This window comes from Giraffa tippelskirchi, chromosome 6 (assembly GCF_054371585.1).
Source record: "Giraffa tippelskirchi isolate mGirTip1 chromosome 6, T2T-mGirTip1v1.2.pri, whole genome shotgun sequence".
Lineage (NCBI taxonomy): Eukaryota > Metazoa > Chordata > Mammalia > Artiodactyla > Giraffidae > Giraffa > Giraffa tippelskirchi.
This window is the reverse complement of record NC_137280.1, coordinates 124,199,109-124,222,528: the sequence shown is the minus strand read 5'-3', so window position 1 is coordinate 124,222,528 and position 23,420 is coordinate 124,199,109. Positions and strand designations below refer to the sequence as shown.

At 47.2% G+C, this 23,420-nt stretch overlaps 1 protein-coding gene and 1 long non-coding RNA gene across 3 annotated transcripts in view; one reads left to right on the top strand and one right to left on the bottom strand.

The window, feature by feature from the left end:
• Positions 1-23,420, top strand: part of NRG2 (neuregulin 2) — a 191,155-nt gene that overhangs the window by 102,715 nt on the left and 65,020 nt on the right. The gene's annotated exons all lie outside the window — the stretch shown is intronic.
• On the bottom strand, positions 806-21,190 carry LOC145508934 (uncharacterized). Its single transcript, XR_014055699.1, has 4 exons — positions 20,800-21,190; positions 20,521-20,614; positions 7,859-7,970; positions 806-1,228 (listed from the first exon to the last, which is right to left on the bottom strand). It is a non-coding gene; the product is annotated as an uncharacterized LOC145508934 (long non-coding RNA).

Here is a 23,420-nt window from a genome sequence, read left to right as displayed (position 1 = left end):
AGAAGAGCCTGGTGGGCTAGAATCCATGGGGTCACAAGAGTCAGACATGACTTAGCAATCAAGCAACAACAACAATTTACATTCCACCAGAAATTTATGAAAGCTATCATAGCACCTATTACATGGCTTGTTTCATGCACAAGAATCATCATTCATCATTGTACTCCCAGCACCTGACACAAGGCCACAAACATTGTCTTCCCCTACCTTGTCAATCTTCAAAATGACTTACTCATACTTGACCCATTGGACTTCATTCTTTAAACTTGGCTCCAGTATTTCCCCTATGGCATGGGAGTAGGGGAAGGCCACTTCTCTACTCCTTTCCTTCATACCCTGTTCTTAAGGACCTACTCTCATCCCTCCTTCTCCAGATTGACTTCCCTGTTGACTGTGACCCTCAGAGATCTTATTAATTTCTGAGCAGCTACATTAACATATATAACATTACATAGTTATACCCCACAATCTAATGCTTGATCATATCCTGTTTGTTTGCTAATATTCATATAATTTGTGTTACTAACTAGATTAAAAACTCCTTCAGGATTAGGATTATCTTTCTCTCCTCTATAATATCAGCAAATTGAGTTCCTTCTGCATGTCAAGTCTTATCCTGGGCATTTTATATTATCATTTCATCTCATCTTTACAACAGCCTTATAAGGGTAGGTTTTATTTTCCTCATTTTACCTATGAGGAAACAAGGCTCAGCAAGGTTAGATGGTGAATCCAAAGGTATCAGCTAATGAGACTGAATCACTAGACTGGCATTTAAACTTAGGTCCATCTGACTCAAAGGCCATTTACCCTCAGCTTTTTTATTCTAGTCGAACTTGTAATCTCTTGCTTTTTGCTGGCCACTAGTCCAACTGTCACCATATGAAATAGACCCAGATAAATCTGTTTGTTCTTTGGATGGTATCTGGTGGCTCATCGTTCTCTGTAAACCTCTTGTCACTGTAGGTAGAAGCCCATGGCCTGCTTGTCTGCTGTAGCATAGGCTACCCATTTTATCAGGATCCACCCATGGGCTGCCACTCCCGGAATCTCTACTTGGTAGCCCACATGGCCTTTGTTGTCCCCTAATGGGTTTACTCTAGCCATCTTTGCCAGGTGGGGCCCTGAGCAAGGCCAGCAGCAGACAGTGAGTATATGGAAGCCAGTGAGGCATGCACTTCATCATCAGAAGCAGGAGTGTGTTCTGTAGAGATGGAAAGCAGATCTCCTGCCAGGAGAAGAAACACAAACCAAAGGGAACCTGTAAAAGTTTGAACTTAACTCTTGCTCCTTTTCTGTCTCTGAGACCTGGAGGGGTTTGGTTCTCTTTGTTGAAACCTTTTTCAAACATACCCTACACATGGCAAAAACAAATCAAACATAAGCCATCTCTTTGCAAGTATTCTTTACGAAACATCTTGCTTTCAGTGCCTTATAGACATGGTCACCTCTGCACTGCCAAGTCAAGTCCTTTGGTTTACCCCAGGATCCACAAACTGGAAGTGAAAACTTTTTTTGATTCATTTACTTCCCTTTCCCCAGGGAAGGCATGAAACAGTGGATTTATAGAAGGAATCCAATTTTGCTTTAAGCTGGTTCTTTGATTAGGTCTGAGAGGGAATAAATTCAGTTCTGACTTGGAGTGGGAAAATTTTTGGAAAGAAGGGGAGGATGCTATGAGAGAATACTCTAATCCTGGTTTGTCCCACAAATAACCATGTTAACGTGTCAGTACAGAAACCCTCTCTGAAGCTGAAGGGGATGTCTTGGGTTAAGAACTATGTTGAAATGGCTCATACTGAGTGCCATCATGTATTCAAACAAACGAGTGTGTCCCTGTTGGTGGGTTTTTGCCTTTGTCCTCAAGGTAGAATCATAACTGACTGGAATATGGAGGCAATTCTTTCACTAACAGAATTACCCAGCAGCTAATGGGAGGGAGGGTTGTTGTATGAGGGACTTATGAGCTGCCAAGCCCTATCAGAAGGAGGAGTCTGAGAGCTGGAGGGGTCCTTGAGAAGTTATAGTATCTAATGTTTTGGTAAAGAGGAGAAGCAATCCTGCAGTTAAAAGTATTTCAAGAAAAATCTACAAGTAGCCTCCCAGGGGTGCCATTTCCTTGGTACTCAGATGGAAGTACTCAGATGGATGTGAGAGTTGGACGGTGAAGAAAGCTGAGCGCCGCAGAATTGATGCTTTTGAACTGTGGTGTTGGAGAAGACTCTTGAGAGTTTCTTGGACTGCAAGGAGATCCAATCAATCCATCCTAAAAGAGATCAATCCTGGGTGTTCATTGGAAGGTCTGATGTTGAAGCTGAAGCTCCAATACTTTGGCCACCTCATGCGAAGGGTTGACTCATTGGAAAAGACCCTAATGCTGGGTAGGATTGGGGGCGGGAGGAGAAGGGGACAACAGAGGATGAGATGGTTGGATGGCATCACCGACTCGATGAACATGGGTTTGGGTAGACTCCGGGAGTTGGTGATGGACAGAGAGGCCTGGCGTGCTGCAATTCATGGGGTCGCAGAGAGTCGGACACGACTGAGCGACTGAACTGAACTGAACAGATGGAAGTGTGGCTTCTCTGCTTGGCAGACCTACTGGAAGATGTGACCATAATTCATACCTTCCTTCTGACGAACTCCTAGCCCAACCTGATCTCCATTTATTCTCCTGCCTTCCCCAGGAAGCAAGAATTAAATTTTCATTCATCTGACAAGCACTAGGAACATGCACTGTGTTAGGGGCTGGGATGGCAGTGAAGAAGGAGAAAATGTCCCTGTGCGCTGAAGATGATGGTCAAGTGAGGCCAGTGAGGCTACAGGAATCACTGTGGTAGAAGGCATGGCATGTTTCATTGAAGAGAAGCAATATCTGATCCGGTTCTTTAGGGATGGGTGGATTTAGAAATAAGAGTTGGCATAAAGAGTCAAGGAGCCCAAGTAAGCATTCTTGGGAAGGAGCAGGGTGTGTTTAAGAAGCAGGTGACCAGAGCAACGAGAAAAGACACAATATAGATGGAGGATTTGGACACTACTAAGAGCTGATGGAGAACTCAAAGACCTTTGAACAGAGGAGTGACAAGATAAAAGCTATTTGGAAGGATTCATCCAACAACTTAATGTGGGACTTTTTTGGAGGGGGAGAGTGGACTGAAGAGTCAGGATGAAGAAGAGAGGCTGAGGGACTGTGAAAGGCTTGACTGTGGTGGTAGTGATGAGAAAGGGTAGAGAGGAAGGGGCAGAAGGGTTAGACAAACATTGTGCTGGCAGAATTAGCCAGACATAGCCAGTGACTGGATGCGAGTTAGAGACAACTCCCGGAGGTCAGCGCCAGTAGCCAAGAAAACTTTGAGTCAGGTAATAGAAGTCTGAGTCAGACAAAGGAGGAGCAGGCTGAGGGAGGAGATATTAAGTCCCATTTGCAGTGTCTGGACTTCATCTTCCAGTACTTAGCTGAAGTTAAAAACACAGGATTGACCATCAGAAGAGCCAGCATTGAAAACACACTTGGGTTGTCCTCTGAGAAGCCACGGCTATTGCTGTGAGGGTTGTGGAAGTCCTTGGGAGGCGAGTGAGAAGTAAATAGCCAATGCCCAGCCTGATACCTGGCCCAGAGCAGCTCTCATATCTTTGTGGAAGAGAGAAATAAATGAATAGATGAGTGAGTCAAGGACAGAATCCTGAGAAGTACTCACATGAACTGAGAGAAAAAAGAATGGCTTATCATTGAAGGAGAGAGAGAAACAGCCTTCAGAGACCTGGGAGAACCAGGAGAGAGAGGAGCCCTGGGAAAGGAAGAAGGGGAGACTTTTAGGAAGGAGATGACCCACAGTGTTCATTGTTGCAAAAAGTGGATATCCCGGGAAGCTGTCAAGACAGCTGGCTACATTGGTATGAACTGGGCAAGTCCCATAACTCATGCTGGTGATGGGACTCAGGGCCCAGACATTCATGCGCATCTTGTTATCTGCCCTGTTTTGTCATGATGCCTGCTCCAGTCACAGGAATATTGGAGGCTGAGTAATGGCCAGGGAGTTCCTCTTTGTCTCTTGCCTTTGGCCAGTGGTGGATTCTACAGAACATGCAGTGGGGTGACAATATGAGGACTGAGATGGCTATTCCTAGGGCAAGGGGCAGAGTAGGGACATAACACCCCATCTTTGTGAAGACCACTTCTTGACCTCCCACAGAGAGGGTAGACAGAGCTGTGAGCTGGTGTCCATCCCTTCAAAGGTGAGTGTAGTAATTCTAGGGATAGTTTTCTTTGGATGTGAGATAAGGGGAGAGTGAGGCCAGAGAATATTCAAAGCTTGTCCTGTAGGTTTTGCCATATTTCTTTTCTATAACTTTTATTTTTCTGTCTGCTGTACTCTTTAAGGAACAATCCCACAGCCTCTAAGCAGGAATCTTGAGGGCTTCAGGTACAGAAGGGAGAGTAAAAGTGGGATGAGGGGAGGGAGGGGGAGAGTAGCTACCTGGAACTCCCTGCAGTGAAGGCTCCAAATAGGATGGGACAACAGGGCAGGGGTGAAGCACATGGCCCCAGAGTGAACCAAGAATAACCAGGGCAGGGAGGGAACAGGAGGAGAGGCCATTAACCTCACTTGCAAACTCTCCCAGTATGGTCTCCTGGATAGGCTGTGACCCTTGCCAGGTACCACTTCTTTTTATTAGGCTCTCCTTGGCTTCTTAGAACAGGGCTGTATGAGAATCTTGACTCTGTGCAAGACACAAAGGTTGGGGATATCCTAACATGGAGTCGTGGTAGAGGGGGCCAGCTTGGATCCTGAGCTCCATCACCTCAGGAGCCAGGAAGCTTTTCTTCCCTCCACGGTCACAGAGGATGCTGTGTCCAACTGCCTGGAGAAAGTTCTGGGTGGAACGTGCTTGGCAGGTGAGCTCATGTGATGTCATGGATGGGGCCCACTGCTTCCACTTTGATCAGACCTCCCAAGAAAGATGTAGAGGGAGTTCCATCCCTGGAGGGGCTTACTGAGCATTCACTTATCACCTTTGGGCTGGAGGCAGCCTTGCCTGAGCCCAGAACCTGGAGGCTGACCACTTCTAGGCTAATGCAGTAAGGAAGAAGGCACAGTTAGATGGTTTGCCTCCCTAGACATACCTTTGCACAGGAGCCATGCTCATTCCTGCTCAGTGGTACACTTGATGGAAGCCATGGCCCTGTCCTCTGGACAGACTGCACAGGCAGGGGGGGCAGGCTGCTAAGGCCGAAAGCCCAGTACCATCACTCATCACAGCCAATCTGAGGTCTGGGAAGCAGGAGGAAATCAGACAGGGGAAGCTACTTTGGAAGCCCACTGAGAGCCAGGCTTGTACAATCATATGTGACTCAGCATGACCACACCTGTTGTGTGCGTGCTGCTCCCTGCAGAAGACTCATGCTCTAGTGCTGCCTCTGTAGTGTCATCCCTGGTGGGCACCTATGCCCAGCTCAGAAAGTGCAGGAAAATAGTCTCTCAGTTGTGCCTGACTCTTCTGTGACCCTGTAGCCCGCCAGGCTCCTCTGTCCATGGGATTTCCCAGGCCAGAATCCTGGAGTGGATAGCCATGCCCCTCTCCAGGGAATCTTCCTGACCCAGAGATCAAACCTGGGCCTCCTGTGTTGCAGGCAGATTCTTTACCATCTGAGCAGAGACAACTGTTAAATGCAGAAAGCCAACATGCCCACACCAGTGCATACTGATCCCAGCAGGGCAGCCAGAGCATGTGTGACATGGCACATTGTCACCTGGGACCCAGAGAAGTCACTCTGTTGTGGATGGTCGAGGTTCTTCTCTAAACTCTTCAGTTAGAAGAAAACTCTGACTGTCCCCACCCCCTACTGCCATGTTAGGGGTGATGGGATGACTCAGGGGCCACAATGTCACATTTGCTGCGCCTGCTGGGTGTGTGTGACAGGGGCTGAGGTGGAAGGAAATGAGGTGAAGGTGCCTGGGGCAGCAAGGATGGGCCCTGCCAGCAGGTGGGTGCAGCCTCCTGTATCCATGGGTGGCTGCTTAGAGGACCCCGTGGAGTGGGTGCAGTGGTGGGGCCTGCTGGGCTGTGGGGGCCAGACAGCTGAGGAAAGATGGTACCAGGACCGTGCCCTTCCTCATCCCTCAAGCTCTTGGCCACCGCAGAGCCCTCTCCAGGCCTTGGGAGCTTTAGTGCAGGCGTCTGCCCGCAGTCTCTGCCAGGGCACTGTCTCCATGGTTTGGATTAGCTGCAGGGCCTGGGCCTTTCCCCTCATGGGTTGGCTCACGGGCCTCAACTCCCAGTGGTACCCCCCACTCCAGGGGTCCAAATGACCTACAGAATAGGAGGACCTCTGGAGAGGCGGCTAGTATGTATTGGAGCAGCAGTCAAGAAAAAGTCACCAAGAACGAGAGGAGGCCCTGAGCGGCCGCTTGGCTGCAGGTTTCCCTTCCAGTAAACTTCAGGGTGGGCACAGGCCCCATGCCCAGCCCCCAGGACCTGGAATTGCTAGTGCTTTGGGGAGCTTCAACTCAGTTTCCCACCAGCATAGAAACTCTTGAGGACAGAGAGGGGTTCCCCCCGGCCCAGCACAGTGACAGCAGCGGGGGAAGCCCTCATACAAAGAAGAGCCGAGTCTGGGCAGTGCAGCTGGTCACTCAGTAGGTTCTTCAGTGTGGCATCACAAACGCAGGACTTTCCCTCTATAAGGATTTTTCTACCTTAACACTAGTTTGTAGTAAGGATTTAGCTCCTGAGCAAGAAAACAAGAAAGGAGATGGACAATCAGACAGTGGAAGTCATTGATGATGAACCAACAGATTGTGCCATCCCTACCTTATCCCGATACCTTGGTCAACCTCACACCTTCCTTGACCTTGGGCTCTCCTCTTGTTTCTTGCCTCCCTGTGTCCTCCATATGGGCTGCTCCTAGTCCTGACATCTCCTACTACCAGGGACCCAAGATTTAGGCAAGCCCTGGGGCAGTGGTCACCGCCTCTTCTCAGGTCATTTTTACTCTTTTACCTCCACCCTGCCCCCAAAGGTGTTAGCAACTCAGTGCCGTTGCCTTCCTCCAAGCACTGACTCCAAGTGAGCCACTGTCTCTGTCCCAGAAGCAGCAGTGAAGAGACATCAGTGAGGCCCTGGAAAGGGAGGTGGCCGATGGAGTCTGTGCCAAGCCCCATCGGCCCAGGGAAGACTTACGGAAAGATTCTTTCTGGAGGAAAGAGGAGATTAGCTGAGCCTCCCCAAAGAAGACAAGTAAAGAGAACACAGAAATATTTCCTTTAAAAGGGAGCAGGAGCAGATGGAAAGAGGGTTTATATTAATGAAATCTCCGGATATTAAGGATGAAATGAATGCCAGGGAAGGTTATTATCATTTCATTAGAACACAAAGGAAGAAACAAACACGTTATTATGTGAAACCAAGAAGTTATGAACAAGGGAATCCAGCAGGGAAGTTATTAGCTGGGTTAATTAAAACAGAACAAGATGGTTGAGTAATTCCTTCTGTAGGACACAACAAGGAAGGCATAATTCATCGCCCTCAAGAAAAAATATTCAGAGTTTTTTTCTTTTTCTCGTTTACCAGAAATTCTGCACTTTTGATATTGTCTTGCAAACCAAAAAGATGTATTCTTGTCAAAACCTAACTGATTTAGCACCAGGGCGATCAGGAGACATGGAGATCCACAGCGATGGGGATGCTGGAGCCCAGGCAGCCAGGGCCATTCCCCCATCCAAGATGAGAGGCCCCTCAAAGATGCTTTCAGTGCCTAACCTGCAGAGCTTTGGGAGGTGGCAGCAGAGATGGGACAAGGCTCACCCATCCATCCCAGTGATCCTGAGCAGGGCTGGACCAGACCCGGGGTGCTCACCATCTTTCTCTTCTCTGCTTCCCCTGGCCATCCTGAAGTTGGGAGTACTGGACCCAAGATATGCTCCCTGGACCTCTCGGTGCCCGTCTTTTTGGCGAGCCCTGTGGGCAGCCTGCATGAGAGGGAAATGATCAACAGGACTCCTGCTGGAGCACAGAGAGACTTGGTCATAGAGGCCTGGGAACCACTTGTTTGTTTAGAGCTCACATATCTGAGCTGCTGTCCCCTTTCAGGGAGTTTAGAGGTCCCACGCGTGGCTGTCCCTGGGAGGCCAAATGGATCCCATCAACCCTCAGAGTTGATGAATTACAACTGGGGCTCTGGGTTTGGCTGAGCCCTTGGAGGTTGATTCCTAAGAGTTTTTTCTTTAGTTAAGAACCAGAGAACCAGAGCTCCCAAGTTCTTTGGCACAGACACAGGACACTAGAGCTGGAAGAGACCTCACTGAGGGTGTAGTCCACCTAAACTCTTTGTTAGAGAGGAGGAGACTGGACCCCAGAGAGAGGGAAAGCCTGAGATCTATCTGAGGCCACAGAGCTAACTAGTCACTAGGCAGGACAGGGACCAAGGTTTCTTAGCAAGTCCTGGGAGCTCACTTCCACACTCTATTCCCTGTGCTGTTTTTATTTCATGGCTGTTTACCACAGACACACCTAGGAGACCTCTGAAGAACACAAGATTCATTTTACTGGGGGATCATGTGGCACAAATTGTTTCATAATTGTCTTTGCTTTGTTGTTGTTAATAATTTTATTTTTTTAGAGCAGTTTTAGGTGCACAGCAAAATAAGCAGAAAGTATAGAGTTCCCTTATACCCTCATCCACACATCCACAGCCTCCCTCACTATTGACAGACATGTCCCACCACGACAGTCTACTTGTTGCAATCAGTGAGCCTACACTGACACACTACTGTCACCCAAAGTCTATAGTTTACATAAGGTTTCATTATTATTGTGCATTTTGCAGGTTTTGACAAGTGTGTAATGACATGTATCCCTCATTGAGGCATCATAAAGAGTAGTTTCTCTGCCCCCAAATCCTATGTAGTCTGCCTATTCATCCCTTGCTTCCCCATATCCCCTGATGACCACTGATCTTTTGTACTGTCTCTGTAGTTTTGGCTTTTCAGAACATCATATAGTTGGAATCATACAGTAAGTAGCCTTTTCAGATTGACTTCTTTCACTTAGTAATAATGAATTTAAGGTTCCTCCATGTTTTTTCATGGTTTGCTAGGTCATTTCTATTAACACCTAATAATATTCCATTATCTGGATGTACCACGGTTTATTTATCCATTCATCTACTGAAGGACTTCTTGGTTTCTTCCAAGTTTTGGCTATTATGAGTAAAGCTGCTATAAATATCCCTGTGCGGACTTTTTTGTGGACATAGGTATTCAGTTTACTTGGCTAAGGAACATAATTTCTGGGTCATATGGTAAGAGTATGCTTCATTTTATAAGAAACTGCCGAACTGTCTTCCAAAGTGGCTGTACCACTTTACATTTCCATCAGCAATGAATAAGAGAGTTCCTGTTGCTCCATATCCTTACCAGCATTTGGCATTGTCAGGTTCTAGACTTTGGCCATTTTGGCCACAGGTGTGGAGTGGTATCTCATTGTTTTAATTTGCAATTCCTTAATGACATATGACTGGAGAAGGCAATGGCAACCCACTCCAGTACTCTTGCCTGGAAAATCCCATGGAGGGAGGAGCCTGGTAGGCTGTAGTCCATGGGGTCGCGAGGAGTCAGACACGACTGAGCGACTTCACTTTCACTTTTCACTTTCATGCATTGGAGAAGGAAATGGCAACCCACTCCAGTGTTCTTGCCTGGAGAATCCCAGGGACGGGGGAGCCTGGTGGGCTGCCGTCTATGGGGTCGCACAGAGTCAGACACGACTGAAGTGACTTAGCAGCAGCAGTAGCAGCAGCAATGACATATGATGTTGAATATCTTTTCACATACTTGCTTGCCATCTGTATAACTTGTTGGGTAAAGTATCTGTTCATGTCTTTTGCCTACTTTTAAATCAAGGTGATTGTTTTCAAATTGTTGAGTTTTAATAGTTCTGTGTTTATTTTGGATGATAGTACTTTACCAGCTGTGTCTTTCGCAAATATTTTCTCCCAGTCTGTGGCTTGTCTTCTCATTCTCTTGACATTGTCTTTCACAGAGCAAAAGTTTTTAGTTGTTGTTTTTTAAATTAAGATATAATTGACATACAAGATTGTGTAAGTTTAAGAAATTCAGCAGTGTTGCTTTGGCACATTTATGATATAATTACCACCATAGTTTTAGCTCACACCTCTATCACATCACATAATTATCATTTCTTTTTTGTGGTGGGAACATTCAGAGATTTTCAATTTTAATGGAAGTCCAGTTTATCAGTTATTTATTTCAAGGCTTGTGCCTTTGGTATGTATCTTGAAAGTCATTGCCAAACCCAAGGTTGTCTGGATTTTCTCCTACATTATCTTCTAGGAATTCTATAGTTTTGCGTTTTACATTTAGATCTCTAATTTATTTTGAGTTAATTGTTGTGAAAGATGTAATTGATTTTTTTGCATGTGGATGTTGTTTTTCCAGCACCATTAATTGAGAAAACCATCTCTGCTCCATTGTATTGTCTTTGTTCTTTTTTTCAGACCAGTTGACAATGTTTATGTGGGCTCTCTTTCATTGATCTGTTTGTCTGTTCTTTTGCAATACCACACTGTCTTGATTACTGTAGCTTTACAATAAATCTTGAAGTTGAGTAATCTTGATCCTCTAACTTTGTTCTTTTGTTTCAATGTTGAATTGGCTATTCTGGGTCTTTTGTCTTTCCGTATAAACTTTAGAATCAGTTTATCAGTATCCACAAAATAAGTTGCTAGAATTCTGATTGGATTGTGTTAAACATGTAGATCAAGTTGGGAAGAATCCTGACAACATTGAGTCCTTCCTAACCATGAACATGGAGTCTCTCTCCATTTACTTAGTTCTTCTTTGATACCTTTCATCAGAGTTTTATACATTTTGTACACATTTTGTTAGATTTATATGTATGTGTTTCATTTAAGGGGGATGCTTATGTAAATGGTAATGCATTTTTAATTCCAAATTCCACTTATTCATTGGTGGTACGTAAGAAAGTGACTGACTTTTGTATATTAACCTTGAATCCTACAACTAAGCTATAACTTCTTTGTCATTTGCTTTTAAAGCAGAAACCTTCTCAGAGGATGGTAGCTAAACTTTTTTTAGTTTCATGTACTTTCTCTCCTTTGGAGTTTCCTATATGCTGTTTCCACATCCACAATCTCCTTTCTTTCCCTTCAATCTCCACTCCAGGTATACCTTCCTTCATACCCGATTAATGTCTTCAAGGTCCCAGAGAAGCCATGTTTTATGCTGGGAAACCTTCTCTGACCCTATGAGCCTGGGTTAGCTCATCACCCTTCCCCCCCCACCTCCCTCCTGCTGTGGAAGATAGAATCCCTGCCCTCAAGAGACTTACAGTTTGCTTGGAAGACAAACCACAAAAATAGTAATAATAATAATAAACAAGCATTTAGCTCTGATATAAGGAGTTTACCTAGATTAAGTCATTTAATCCTCACAAATATGAAGATTGAGAATTAGTGTCCAATACCCTCAGGAACTCTCATCAGCCTATAAAATAGAATCCAGACACCTTAGGTTGGCATGTAAGCTTTCAACACTGGGGTCTACATCTGCTTTTCCAAGCTAAGCTGGTTTGCTCACTATGCCCTGTTACAGTCTGCACGTTCCTGCCTCTGAACCCTTGCATATGTTATTCTTCTTGTTTGGAATGTTCCCTACACTTTTTGACTTGGGAGAACTTTACCCATCCATCAAGCCCAGCTGTAGTCTCATTCTTCCATGACCACTCCATCCTCCACAGTTCTATAGCACTTGTTTTCCAGACCACTCATTTTTATTATGAACCGAAGACAGTTTATAGGAAGAAAACTTATAGAACACTAGACAGGTAAATCCTTACTGCCCTCTGTAGTCTCTCTGATTTTGGTTGAGAGCCTTGCATAGATGTCTCTGATGTGGTCTCTGCCCTGTTCAATTGCTATATTTTATTTACAATCTTTGTACATTGACATAGCCAACATATTTGTCATTGAAGTGGTTACCAAGTATTCTATGGTATACATTCATTGCTTCTCTTTTAGAGCCCTGTATTGTATATTTTGGGACTTCCCTGGTGGCTCAGACAGTAAAGCATCTGCCTACAATGTGGGAGACCCAGGTTCGATCCCTGGGTTGGGAAGATCCCCTGGAGAAGGAAATGGCAACCCGCTCCAGTACTCTTGCCTGGAGAATTCCATGGATGGAGGAGCCTGGTGGGCTACAGTCCATGAGGTTGCAAAAAGTCGGACACGACTGAGCAACTTCACTTTCACTTTCATTGTCTATTTTAATTCAGTTTTGTTTTCACAAATATTTGCACGTCAAGTATGTGCAAGAGACCACATCTCTTGTCTGTTATTGTGGTAATTGTGAAGTCCTGAGACCAGCTTGTCTTCAGTATCACTGTCTTCCCCACTATGCTTAGCTTGCTTGTACTAGATGCTCAGAGAGCCCTGCTCATTTGAATCCAACTATCACGAAGCCAGACATTTAGCCATGTAACTCACCCCCCACCTCTACCCTGATACAAACTAAATCCATAAGGGCTAAGACGTGGAGCAAGAGAGTATCCAGTACCCTTCTCCAGATGCTTGATGTCTCTAACATTGCATCTCTCATCTTTTCACCTCCTGTGGTCCCTACTCTCTCCAGAGTATCATTTAGTTACAGAGATTCAGGGAACCTTGAAGATCATTTTCTCAGGCAGCTAGCTAATGCATGCAAGCTAAACATAAGGACCAGGTCCTGGCAAGTGCTTCTTACTCTTAGTAACACAGGGCCATGTGGTTGATTGGGGGGTTTGGGGAAGGGAGGGTTAGTGGCCCCATGCCTGCCATTTCTCTTCCCCATACATGACTTTGAATACAAGTTCAAAACACAGAACTGCTTGCTTAATCTGTACTCATCCTGTAGAAACCTGGCCTGTCTTCTCTGCCCCTGAAAGGTAATCATTTCAGAAACACATTGTGATCCCTTCCACAGGCAAAAATAGCTAACTTTAAGCAAAACTTTTATGTGAAAATTCTCTGAGATAGATAAGCTGACCGACAGACACTGGTTGGTTAGATTGATTATTTGCTTTACAAAATGATTCACAAAGCATTTCCTTCCAGTAACACAGTCCTGTCAAGCACTGAAGTATGTGATTCATTGGCCAACTCTTCAAAACAATGATCTGTGACACTTCCTCCAGTCCTCTCCACCCCTCCCCCAACTTGCCTTTTGTAAGTTTTCTTTTTTCCCTTCTAGCTATTCAGTGTTTGCTACCGGTTGACCCACCCTCCTATCCTCTTATTCTCAGAAAAATCCTTCTCCCTCTTTTCCCATCCACTGTTTTGTTTCTTCATGGCCTCTTACATTGGTGATTTCTTTCCAGCCTCTAAATATAGGTCTCTTCTCACAAGTACCTGCTTCAGGCTTCCTCTTTTCTGTCTACTTTCTCCCTAAAAGGCTTGCCTGCCCCTATTGCTTTAACGATACTTTTCAACAGTGACTCCTCAAAGTCTATGTTCAGCGCCAACCTCTTGAGCCCACTCTGGCGCTGCGTTTTCAGATGTCTGCTAGGCATGTCCTGCTGGCAGACTAAATCCAACCTGTCTAAGCAGATCAAGTAGCTTTTGCCCTGTATCCCCACTTCCATCAGCATGATAGTCACTGATGTTCATAATCTCAGGGTTTGTCTTGGCTGCTCACTAACCCCATCTTGGACCCTGTTTCCTCACCCGTTTTCTGGAGGTGGTAATGCCCTCTCTACCTCACTTAGAGGACAGAATAAAACAAGGTTTGTGGGAACATGTTTCAAGCTGTAAAAGAGTACAGAGAAAAGGTGTAATCATAATATTGTCATCTTCAGCTTTTTGTGGGTCACTACAATCACTCTGTCACCTTTTCCTTCATATCTGTATCTCTCACCCATCCTTTTATCTCAGTTCTTAATATGACCACCAAAGTTTAAACCCTGTCACCCATTGCCTAGCCTAGTTCTGCATCGTTTAATTCAGTGGTTCTCAGACTGCATGCAGCCCACATAAGAATCACTGAGAGGAAATGATGAAAAATGCAATTATATTCTCTCTAACAAGGGCACTGGGACAACTGGCTATCCACATGGGAAAGAATGTATGTGCTCAGTTGCTCAGTCATGTCCAACTCTTGGTGACCCCGTGGACTGTAGCCCACCAAACTCCTCTCTCCATGGGATTTACTAGGCAAGAATACTAGAGTGGGTTGCCATTTTCTTCTACAGTTGGAAAGAATACCTTATACCATATACAAAAATTAGCATGGATCAAAGATAAAAATGTAAGAGCTAAAAATACAAAACTCTTACAAGAAAAAATAGACATAAATCTTTGTAACCTTGAATTAAGTAATGGTTTCTTTAAAAAAAAAAAGGGTACCCAAAGCACAAGCAACCAAAGAAAAAACTAGATACATTGGAATTCATCAAAATTACAACTTTGTACTTCAAAGACACCATCAAGAAAGTGAAAGACAAGCCACTGTTAGGAGAAAATTTTTGCAAGTCATATATCTGATAAGGGATGCATATCTGTAATATATAAAGAACTCTTACAACTCAATTATAAAAAGATAAATGACCCAATTAAAAATGAGCACAGAATCTGAATAGACATTTCTCCAAAGAAGTTAAACAAATGGCCAATAAGCACCAGAAAAGATGCTCAATATCATTATGCATCAGGGAAAGGCAAATCAAAACCACAATGAAATAATGTAATGTTCCCATTGAAATGTATAAATAGGTGAGTTGTAAGATATATGAATTATATCTCAATGAAGCTACTTAAAAAAAAAAATACATAGTGAGATACAGCTTCATACCTACCAGGATAGCTAACATCAAAAAGTCAGATAAATTAGAATTTTCATAAATGCTGGTGAACATGTACAGTGGTAAAGATGCTTTGGAAAACAGTCTGGTATTTCCTCAAAAGGTTAGACAGAGCTACCATATGTCCCAGCAGTCCCACTCCCAGACATGTATATACCCAAGAGAAATTAAAACATACATTCACACAAAAGCATATACACAAATGTTCATAGAAATACTATTCACAATAGCCAGAAAGTAGAAACACCCCCAAATGACCATCATTCCTTCATCGATGAATACGTTAAAAAGTGTAGTATATTTATACAATGGAATATTATTCAGTCATAAAAAAGAATGAAGTACTGATACATGCTACAACATGTATGAGCCTTGAAAAACAATATACTAGGTGAAAGAAGCCAGTTACAAAGGACCACATGTCATATGATTCCATTTATATGAAATGTCTAGAATAGAAAGTTGATCAGTGATTGCCTGGGCTTCAGAGGGCTTCAGAGGATGGGGAAGAGGGGTGCTAAAGAATACAGGGTTTCTTTTGGGGGTAATGAAAGTGCTCTGATACTAATTGTAGTGATCGTTACACAATTCTGTGAATATACAACCCCCACCACCACCACAAACAGTGAAATTTGTACTTTAAATGGGTCGCTTGTATGGTATGTGAATTGTCTCAATTTTTTTTTTTATTTATTTATTTACTTATTTTTGGCTGTGCTGTATCTTCACTGCTGCACAGGCCCCTATCCAGTCACAGTGTCTGGGCTCCAGAGCACGCGGGCCTCGGTAGTTGCAGTTCACAGGCTCTGGAGCACAGGCTCAGTAGCTGTGGTGTGTGGGCTTAGTTGCTCCTCAGCATGTGGAATCTTCCCAGGCTAGGGTTTGAACCTATGTCTCCTGCAAGCATATTCTTTACCACTGAGCCAATGGGGAAAGCCCTCAATTAACTTTAAAAAATATAGTTGTAAGGAAAAAAATCAATGGTGGGGACAGGTTGCAGAAAACTCTAAATGCCAAGCTGACTGGATTCTCTAGGGCCAATTTTCTCAAAGTGGGTTTCATATGCCATCTGCATCAGAATAGCTACAAATACCAAGCCTGGCTCCACCCCCGAGACTGTAATTCAGAATGTATTGGATGGGATCGGTACTCCAGTTTGTAGGAAGCATCCCAGAGAGGCTATAGCAGGTGGCCACAGTCCATTGTGGAAGAGTGTTGCTGTGATCCATCCTGCTGCCTCCAGACTCCTCCTGCTCCATTCTGCCCTGCACATTGCTGCCAGATGAGCCTCTAAAAGGAGCAGTGAGGTTGGGTCACCTCCTTGCTCAGAAACCCTCTATGTTCTCCCACTCCCTTGGCATGTGCTCCAAGGGCTCTGGGCTGCCTGGTCCCCACCCGCTTTTCCAGCCTTCTCTCTCCTGACTCCCCATCTGTGTCTTTGATGTCAGCCACATTGGAATGGTCATCATTCTCTGAACCCATTCTGCCAGTTCCTGCTCGGTGCCTCTGTCCAGGCTGTCCCATGTTCCAGAAAAGTCTTTCCATCACGTCTTTGCAGTACAAACATTACCGAGTCTTTCATTTTAACTAGCCAGTCACCTGAAATTCACCACATAACCTTTCACAAACTTTTAGGCTATGTCATTCTGCTGCCTGTCAATCAGATAACGACATTCAAAGTGTTATGAGGGACATGTGCAGATCCATCGGTGCAGCCTGGCATGTGGGAGGAGCAAAGCCCCCATGCAGGGAGCATTGGAGCAGAGCCCCCAAGCACAGGATACAGGTCTGAAGGCAAGTTTGCCTGTGAGGAGCAAACTTCGGGTGGCAGACTCTCCTGAGCAGCTCAGTGTCCTCCCTGATGACCCAGCCATCAGGGGCATGCAGGAGTCACTGTCATATGGATAGGACCGGGGGGGGGGGCAGGTCCTGGCCACCACCAAGCCCAACAAGCCTTGGCAGCTCAGCTGGCATCCGCTGGTTCCAATAGCTAGAAACTGCTGGGTTGAATCCTCATCTCAACGGGTGACCTTGAGCAAAAAGTCCCCCCACCCTATTGTCCACCCAATCACCTCATCCCGCAGCAGGAGAGAAAAGGCTGGAGAGCGAGTTCCAGTCTATTTGGTAATGAGCTCTTAAAAATAAAATGATTGTCAGATAATTATTTTACAGTGCAACAAGAGCCCCCTTGTAACCATTTCAGTAATTATATTAAGCCATTCTATTTGTGAGAAGCTAATAGGAAACAAACCATTAATTAGCATTTTGTCTTTCCTCCCACTGTCCCTTTCCCCTTGAGTTATTGGGGCCTCGCCCTGGGGCCAGAGAGTGGGAGTGCTACCCATGGGGGTGGAAAACATTAGGAGATACGAGGACCAAGGCTCTTTGGGAGGGAGGCAGGGAGAGCGATGAAAGGCATTGGAGTCTTCGTGACTGGTATAACAGCTCCAGGACCTACCCTGGCCTAGCGCCCACCTGAGTGCTGCCCTGGATGGCTCTGTCGTGGGGTCTGCTGTCGTGGGCCGGAGTGGAGCAGCCACTGAGCAGCAAGCTGAGCCCGACGTGGGCATGTTCCCAGGGGCCTCAGAGCCTGTGGGTGGGGCGGGCACCTGGGCAAACAGAACTAAGAAACGGGCAGGAATGAATCAAGGACAGCTTAAATATGCAGAAATGCAACTCATACCTCTGGGCAAAAATAATCCCAAACAGAGTTATGTAATGATGGGAGGACTGTGCAAGGAGGGGTGAGGCTGTGAGATGTAATATACATGGATTGGAGTGAATGAGGGAGAGAGATGAGGATGAATCCATGGGAGGATCCCAGGGGATTTGACAGAAAAGCTCATGAAGCTGTTGTCTTTAGGGTAGGTGTGCGCGTGTGGACATGTGCGTTTTGGGGAGGGGGCATCTTTCTCTGTGGATCCCTGGAAGGCAGCTAGAAGAAGGCAGCTCTAAGTGGGGTGGAGTTCCGGGCCCACGGTGGCCTCAAGGCCACTCCACATGTGCGGGGTCCCTGATCCTGAAGTGGTAGGGACAGGGAAATGGCCAGAGGGCCCAGGTAGGGGTGGAGGATGTGAAGTATCCTGGCTTCCCTTATACATGAGCATCTATCCTCCTATCCCCTGCTCACATCCCACTTCCAATCCTTTCTGCTAATTGGAATCTTCCCCTTCCTTTATCGAAAGTGCCCACCTTGACTGACCACCCCAGGTCACACTGACTCTCCCCAAGGAAATTCCAGGAATTTGTCTGATCCTCTCTTAGGAGACTATCCATGCTGCTGTCCTACGCTGTGATTTTTGTCCATCTGTGAAAGTGTTATCTTCCCTCTAGACTGCGAACCCCTAAGGCCAGGTCCTTTGTGTCCTGTGGTGCCCAGCACTGTGCCTGTCACAGAGCAGGTACTGAGCAAGCAATGTCTGACTCCAGGGAGCAGACAGATGCAAAGCAGCAGAGACACAAAGGCTCTGGTGGAGACCCCCTTAGGCGGCCAAACTATTGAAGCCACTGGCCACAAGGTGAACCCCAGAGACTAGGGGCTGAGTGGGTGGTGTTGGACTGATTTGGGGAGCAGACTGTGTATAAAATGACATAAAGGAAGCCCTTGGCTGGACATCATTCAGAACCCAGAACAATGTAGGTAATTAGACAAAGGCTTGCGGTAGGCACTTCACTGACCACAGTTTTCAGAAGCCACCGCCTCAGAGACAGTAGGAGAGGGAGTCAGATTCACCAGAAGCCTGGGTGTGACTGGGACAGGGTGTCAGAAACAGATTCGGGGGTGAGGATGGGTGCAAGAGGGCTACTAAAGTCATCATTGACATCTTCCTCCTCATGGTTGTCATTGTCATGGTGCTGGGAGGATGAGGGTGAGTCAGTGCTGTGGTCTGCAGTCTTAGGAAGACCGCAAGGAATTCTACGGCATCCAACGGCCAGGGCAGGTGCTCAGAGCTCATGAGGCCATGCAGGTGTGCACTGGTTCCCATGGGGATCCCTATACACACCCATGGGCTGGGCTTACAAGAGTAGAATTTCCCAGCAGCCAATGGTTGACCTTCTGAAGATAGGAGGGAGGCTGCTGTAGGGGCAAGGAATGCAGTTCCCAGAGATGGGAACTCTTCTCTGAATGGCCCTTGGAGAGCATTTCGGCTTCCCTTCCACAGACAAGCAGACATTGAGGCCCAAAAGGAAATTTGGCTTTCCCAGGAGCCACCAGGAAGAAAACTGGTCAGGCTGAAAGGGGAACTCAGGTTTCCTGGCCTTCTCTTGATATCGCATCTACTTGGAATTTGTGGACCTTGCTTCTGAGTGAATTATGGTATTCACAGTTCCAGGGTGCTCCAAGAGTCAAGAAGAGCCTAGAAGTTTTCATAGTTTTTATGGTTAGTGTGAGGACTTCCATAAGCTGTGAAGAGAGGCTCTAAGGAGAAGGAAAAGGGTGATTTGGGATAGGAAGAAGAAAGAGGACAGGGCCAGCGTTGGGTCTTCAGGATCCTTGAGACCCACCACGGCCACTGTGAAATTAGCATCTGTGAAGCTATCCTTTGGGAATCCCCAAGAGGGCTGAGTCTGACAGGCAAACCAGCACCCAGACCAGAGCAGGGAGGCTGGGCTGTGGTCCCAACAGCAGCTAGGTTTGGGGTGGCAGGGCTGGGCTGGGCAGGGCTAGGCTAGGCAGGGCTAAGAGAGAGAAGAGAATTTTTTGCCTCCAGGCTCATAAATGCCTATATTGGGCAAGGCCTCTTGTTTCCTTGGGTGGTGACCAGGAGCCTCTTCAAATTTGCCAGCCTGGCTCAAATTGTCTCCCTCAACCTAGAAAGGGACTGCAACTTTCTAGATGAGCCCCCTCAGTCCTCAAGGGACTGGGAATAGACTCTGGCTCCTCCAGCCTCACCTCCCAGAGGGGACAGAGACACGTGAGCCTATTCTATCTAAGAAGGCTGGCTCCTCATTCATTACCCGTGCTGCACCAGAACAGGATCTGCAGAGTCGGGACAATTACTTCTGGGAGCACTTACTCTCATGGGTTGCTGATCCATGCAGTTAACGTGTCCCCCAGATGGTGTAGACAGCAGCTAAGCCCTTGTGCATGGTCTCCACAGTCCCCAGGCCAGCAAGTGAACCATTATGTCGCTATATAAATAAACTATGTACATTCACAGGCCTCAGTGTCTAAGTGCCAGGTATTATTACTGCTGTGTAATTACACAGTTAGCTTGAAGAAGGAGGCAAGCGGAAGGACTGAATCACCCCCCCAACACACACACCCTGGGAAAGGTAGACAAGCTCCCCTATCTCATCCCTGGGAGAAGTGTGGCTCTGGGTCACACGAGATGAAGCACCAGAGTCTCCCAGGTGTTTCCAGGCAAACAGGCAATTTGCCCCCAGGCTGTGCCCTGGAAGAGGCTGACAGAAGGAACCCAGGACCTCCTGACCTCCTGCCGTGGAGCCTGATACCCGTACCCCAGGCTTTGTGCCCGCCCCCGACTCCCTCCCCACAGCAGAACAGAGGGGCTACAGGCAACAACTCAGGGCTTCTACCAGGCCAAGAGGACACAGAAGGAAAGGGCTGAGGGACAGCGTGCGGTTGGGAGAAGGGCCTGTGGACCAGTTACCTCCCTTCCCCATCATTGGACTGGTGCCACTCACCTGTCTGCTCCCAGCCGCTCCCCTCTTGCTGGCAAGCATGGAACCCTTAGGTTCCTCACACGGGGGACCTCTCAAGATCATCTAGTCCAAGCTCCTGCTTTCCAGATGGGAAGACAGGCCAGAGAGGGAAAGAGACCTGCCCAGGGGCACCCCAGCAGGTCCCCAGGGCACACTGGAAGTGGCAGCTGGCTGGCCTCCCTGCAGCCCCATGCTTCTTCATCGTCTTGGTCACCCTACACCCACCACCCCCCTCATCACTGGGCTGCTCCAGTTTCTTACTTCCTCTCTCCATCCTGCTCCGAGCCCTGCCCAGGCCTGCCTGTCGCCTCACCTCTCCCCTGGTTTACTCTCCCATTGCTGCCTCGTCTTTCTTCTCCCAGCCCCTGGAGCCAGGGGAGTCTCCCCACCCTCTCTTTGGCCAGTGCTTTCTTCCCTCTCCTGGGCCCTCCCAGCTTGTCCTGGGGCTCCTCCTGGGTAGGGCTTGCCCCTTTCCTTCTGCCTTCTCTCTCAAGAGGGCTTGAAAGGAAGGATGAACTCCTGGGTAGGGAGCATGAACTCTCTCCTGGCTTTGGGACTGGGTGGGCTGAGGCAGGAAGTGACTTCTAAATGATGAGAGTGGAAGCAGAGGTGCCCACCCAGAAGCCCCCACAGCCAGGCCCAGCTCAGGCTCTGGAACAGCTGACCTGTGGTCCCCCCAGAGGCTGAGGGCAAAGGGACGGGTCACAAGGGCATAGTGGGAGGCGTGGCCTTGTACCTTGGCACCATTGGCGCCGGCCTTTGAGCCTAGGGGGCTGCAGAAAGGCTGGGCCCTTTACAAATGTCCTCATTTCTAGAAGATCAGAAATGAATTTCCTCATCCACTTAGTGAAATCTCTGTGAGAAAGGCCTGTGGGCCATTTTTTTTTTTTCTGAGCAGAAACCAACTCTTGTTCAGAACATCACAGTGTAAGACGACTGGTTTGGAGCCTGGGTGGGATGGATAACTGATTTCAATCTCTCTGCAGTACCAGGGCTCAGGGGAGCTCATGTACCTCAGTGTAGATGTCAGTGTGTGTGCTGAGTTGTGGTTTAGTCACTAAGTCGTGTCCAACTCTTTGCGACCCCATGGACTCGAGCCTGCCTGGCTTCTCTGCCCATGGGCTTTCCCAGACAAGAATACTTGAGTGGGTTGCCATTTCCTACTCCAGGGGATCTTCCCAACCCAGAGGTCAAACGCACATATCCTGCATTGGCAGGCGTATTCTTTACCGCTGAGCCACCAGGGAAGCCCCAGTGTGCTAAGTGGGCAGGCACAATTCGGAGGGGAATAGCCAGGGTTTACAGGGCTGTGTGTGGCTCCAGAGGCATTCTTACCTGGCAATGGAGTGCTTTTCTGCACTTTTCTTGAGTCTCTTAATCCCTCCATCTCCCAGGTTCTAGTGGTTTTCCCAGACTGGGACTAGGGGAATGGTGGTGAGATCTGGGGGCACTTCTCCTCATTTTGTAGCCTGAGTCCCTGGTGATCTGGAAACTGACCTGTTCAGAGGAACCTAATCTCAGGGGCAAAACTGGGCCCAAGCCCAGGGGTCCTAACCTCTAACCCAGGCCCTTTTGTCCAGACCATGTCGCTCCCTTCTCTTTGGCTGCCTAGTTCTCTGCAGGCTGTTAGAGAGGTAGAGGCATGAGTGAGCTTGTGTGTGAGAGAAGAAATCAGTTGTGGTTTACAGAGATGCTGAAGCTGCAGGCCCAGTGCAGCTTCTTCTGAGAGAGGCACTCGCTGGGCTTGGTGGGCTGGGACTGGGCCCCTGGCGTTGCTCAGGGCACGCCTGGCTCCAGCCAGGATCCCACTGTCTCCCAGAGTCATGGGGTAACAGGCTTGCCTCCAGAGTGACTGGGAAACTCTCTGGTCCTGCAGGGAGTGGCATATTGATCTGTCTGGCAGCCTCACTGGGTGGAGAGTGAGCAAGAGGAGCCTTGTGACTTTGAGGTACTAACATGGGGATGGCTGAGAATAAGGGTTCATCTTCTCCAAGGACTTTTAACTCCCATGCAAGCTCAGGGCTGGCTCAGGGGCGCCCTTTCTAGGGCTGGAGGTGACCCTAAGGAAGTGTAGCAGGCTATCCCTGGCCTGAAATCACTGGAGAACCTGCCAAGCAGTGAGTCTAAGGGGAGGGGGTCTCAGTCCCCACTGAGACCCTGCTTCAAGAGAACACTACAGGTAATCCTTTTGTAGCCCCAAAGTCTCAGGTGAAGGAAGGGGTAGTATTTTTTTTTCCCCTTTTCACTCAAAGGCATTTTTGCACATGACTCAAACAAGTCTAAACTTTGCTGAACTTCAAAGTTTGCCCATGGCACAGCCTCAAAGTGGAGGGGAAAATGTTAAAAAGGAAAAAAAAGTTTGTAAGCCAGTTAAACATTGTGTTGTTGCTCCTTAAAGGAATTGAATTAACTTGTTATGTTACTATTAGTGTCCCATTGTGAAACCAGGGTAGGGGAAAGGCTTCTTCTCTCCGTGATTGGTCTCTGGGCCCATCCCCAGGTTCGGCTCGCTCCCGCATGAGGTTGTGCTGGCTCTTGTGCAACCTGTGGTAAGCGGGAGGAGTTCCCATGGCAACAGGCCTGGCTCCCAGGGTCCTGTTCAGGCTTCTGGCAGGAGCCCTGGTCCAGACAGAAGGTGACGGGGAGTGGTATTCCTCTGCAAAATGGAGATAATGATAGACTTACTTCATAGTGTTGTTGTGAAGGATTAAGTGAGTTGGTACTATAAATTTAGCATTTCTTACTACTACTCCTTTCACTGCCTTTGACCCCTGGGTCAAGCCCCCCCCCCCTTACCTAACCCTCACAATATTTAGAGCCTGACACCTAGTCTAGCTGGTTGTATATAATAAAGGTAGTTAATGGTTGACCTGCTTAACAGG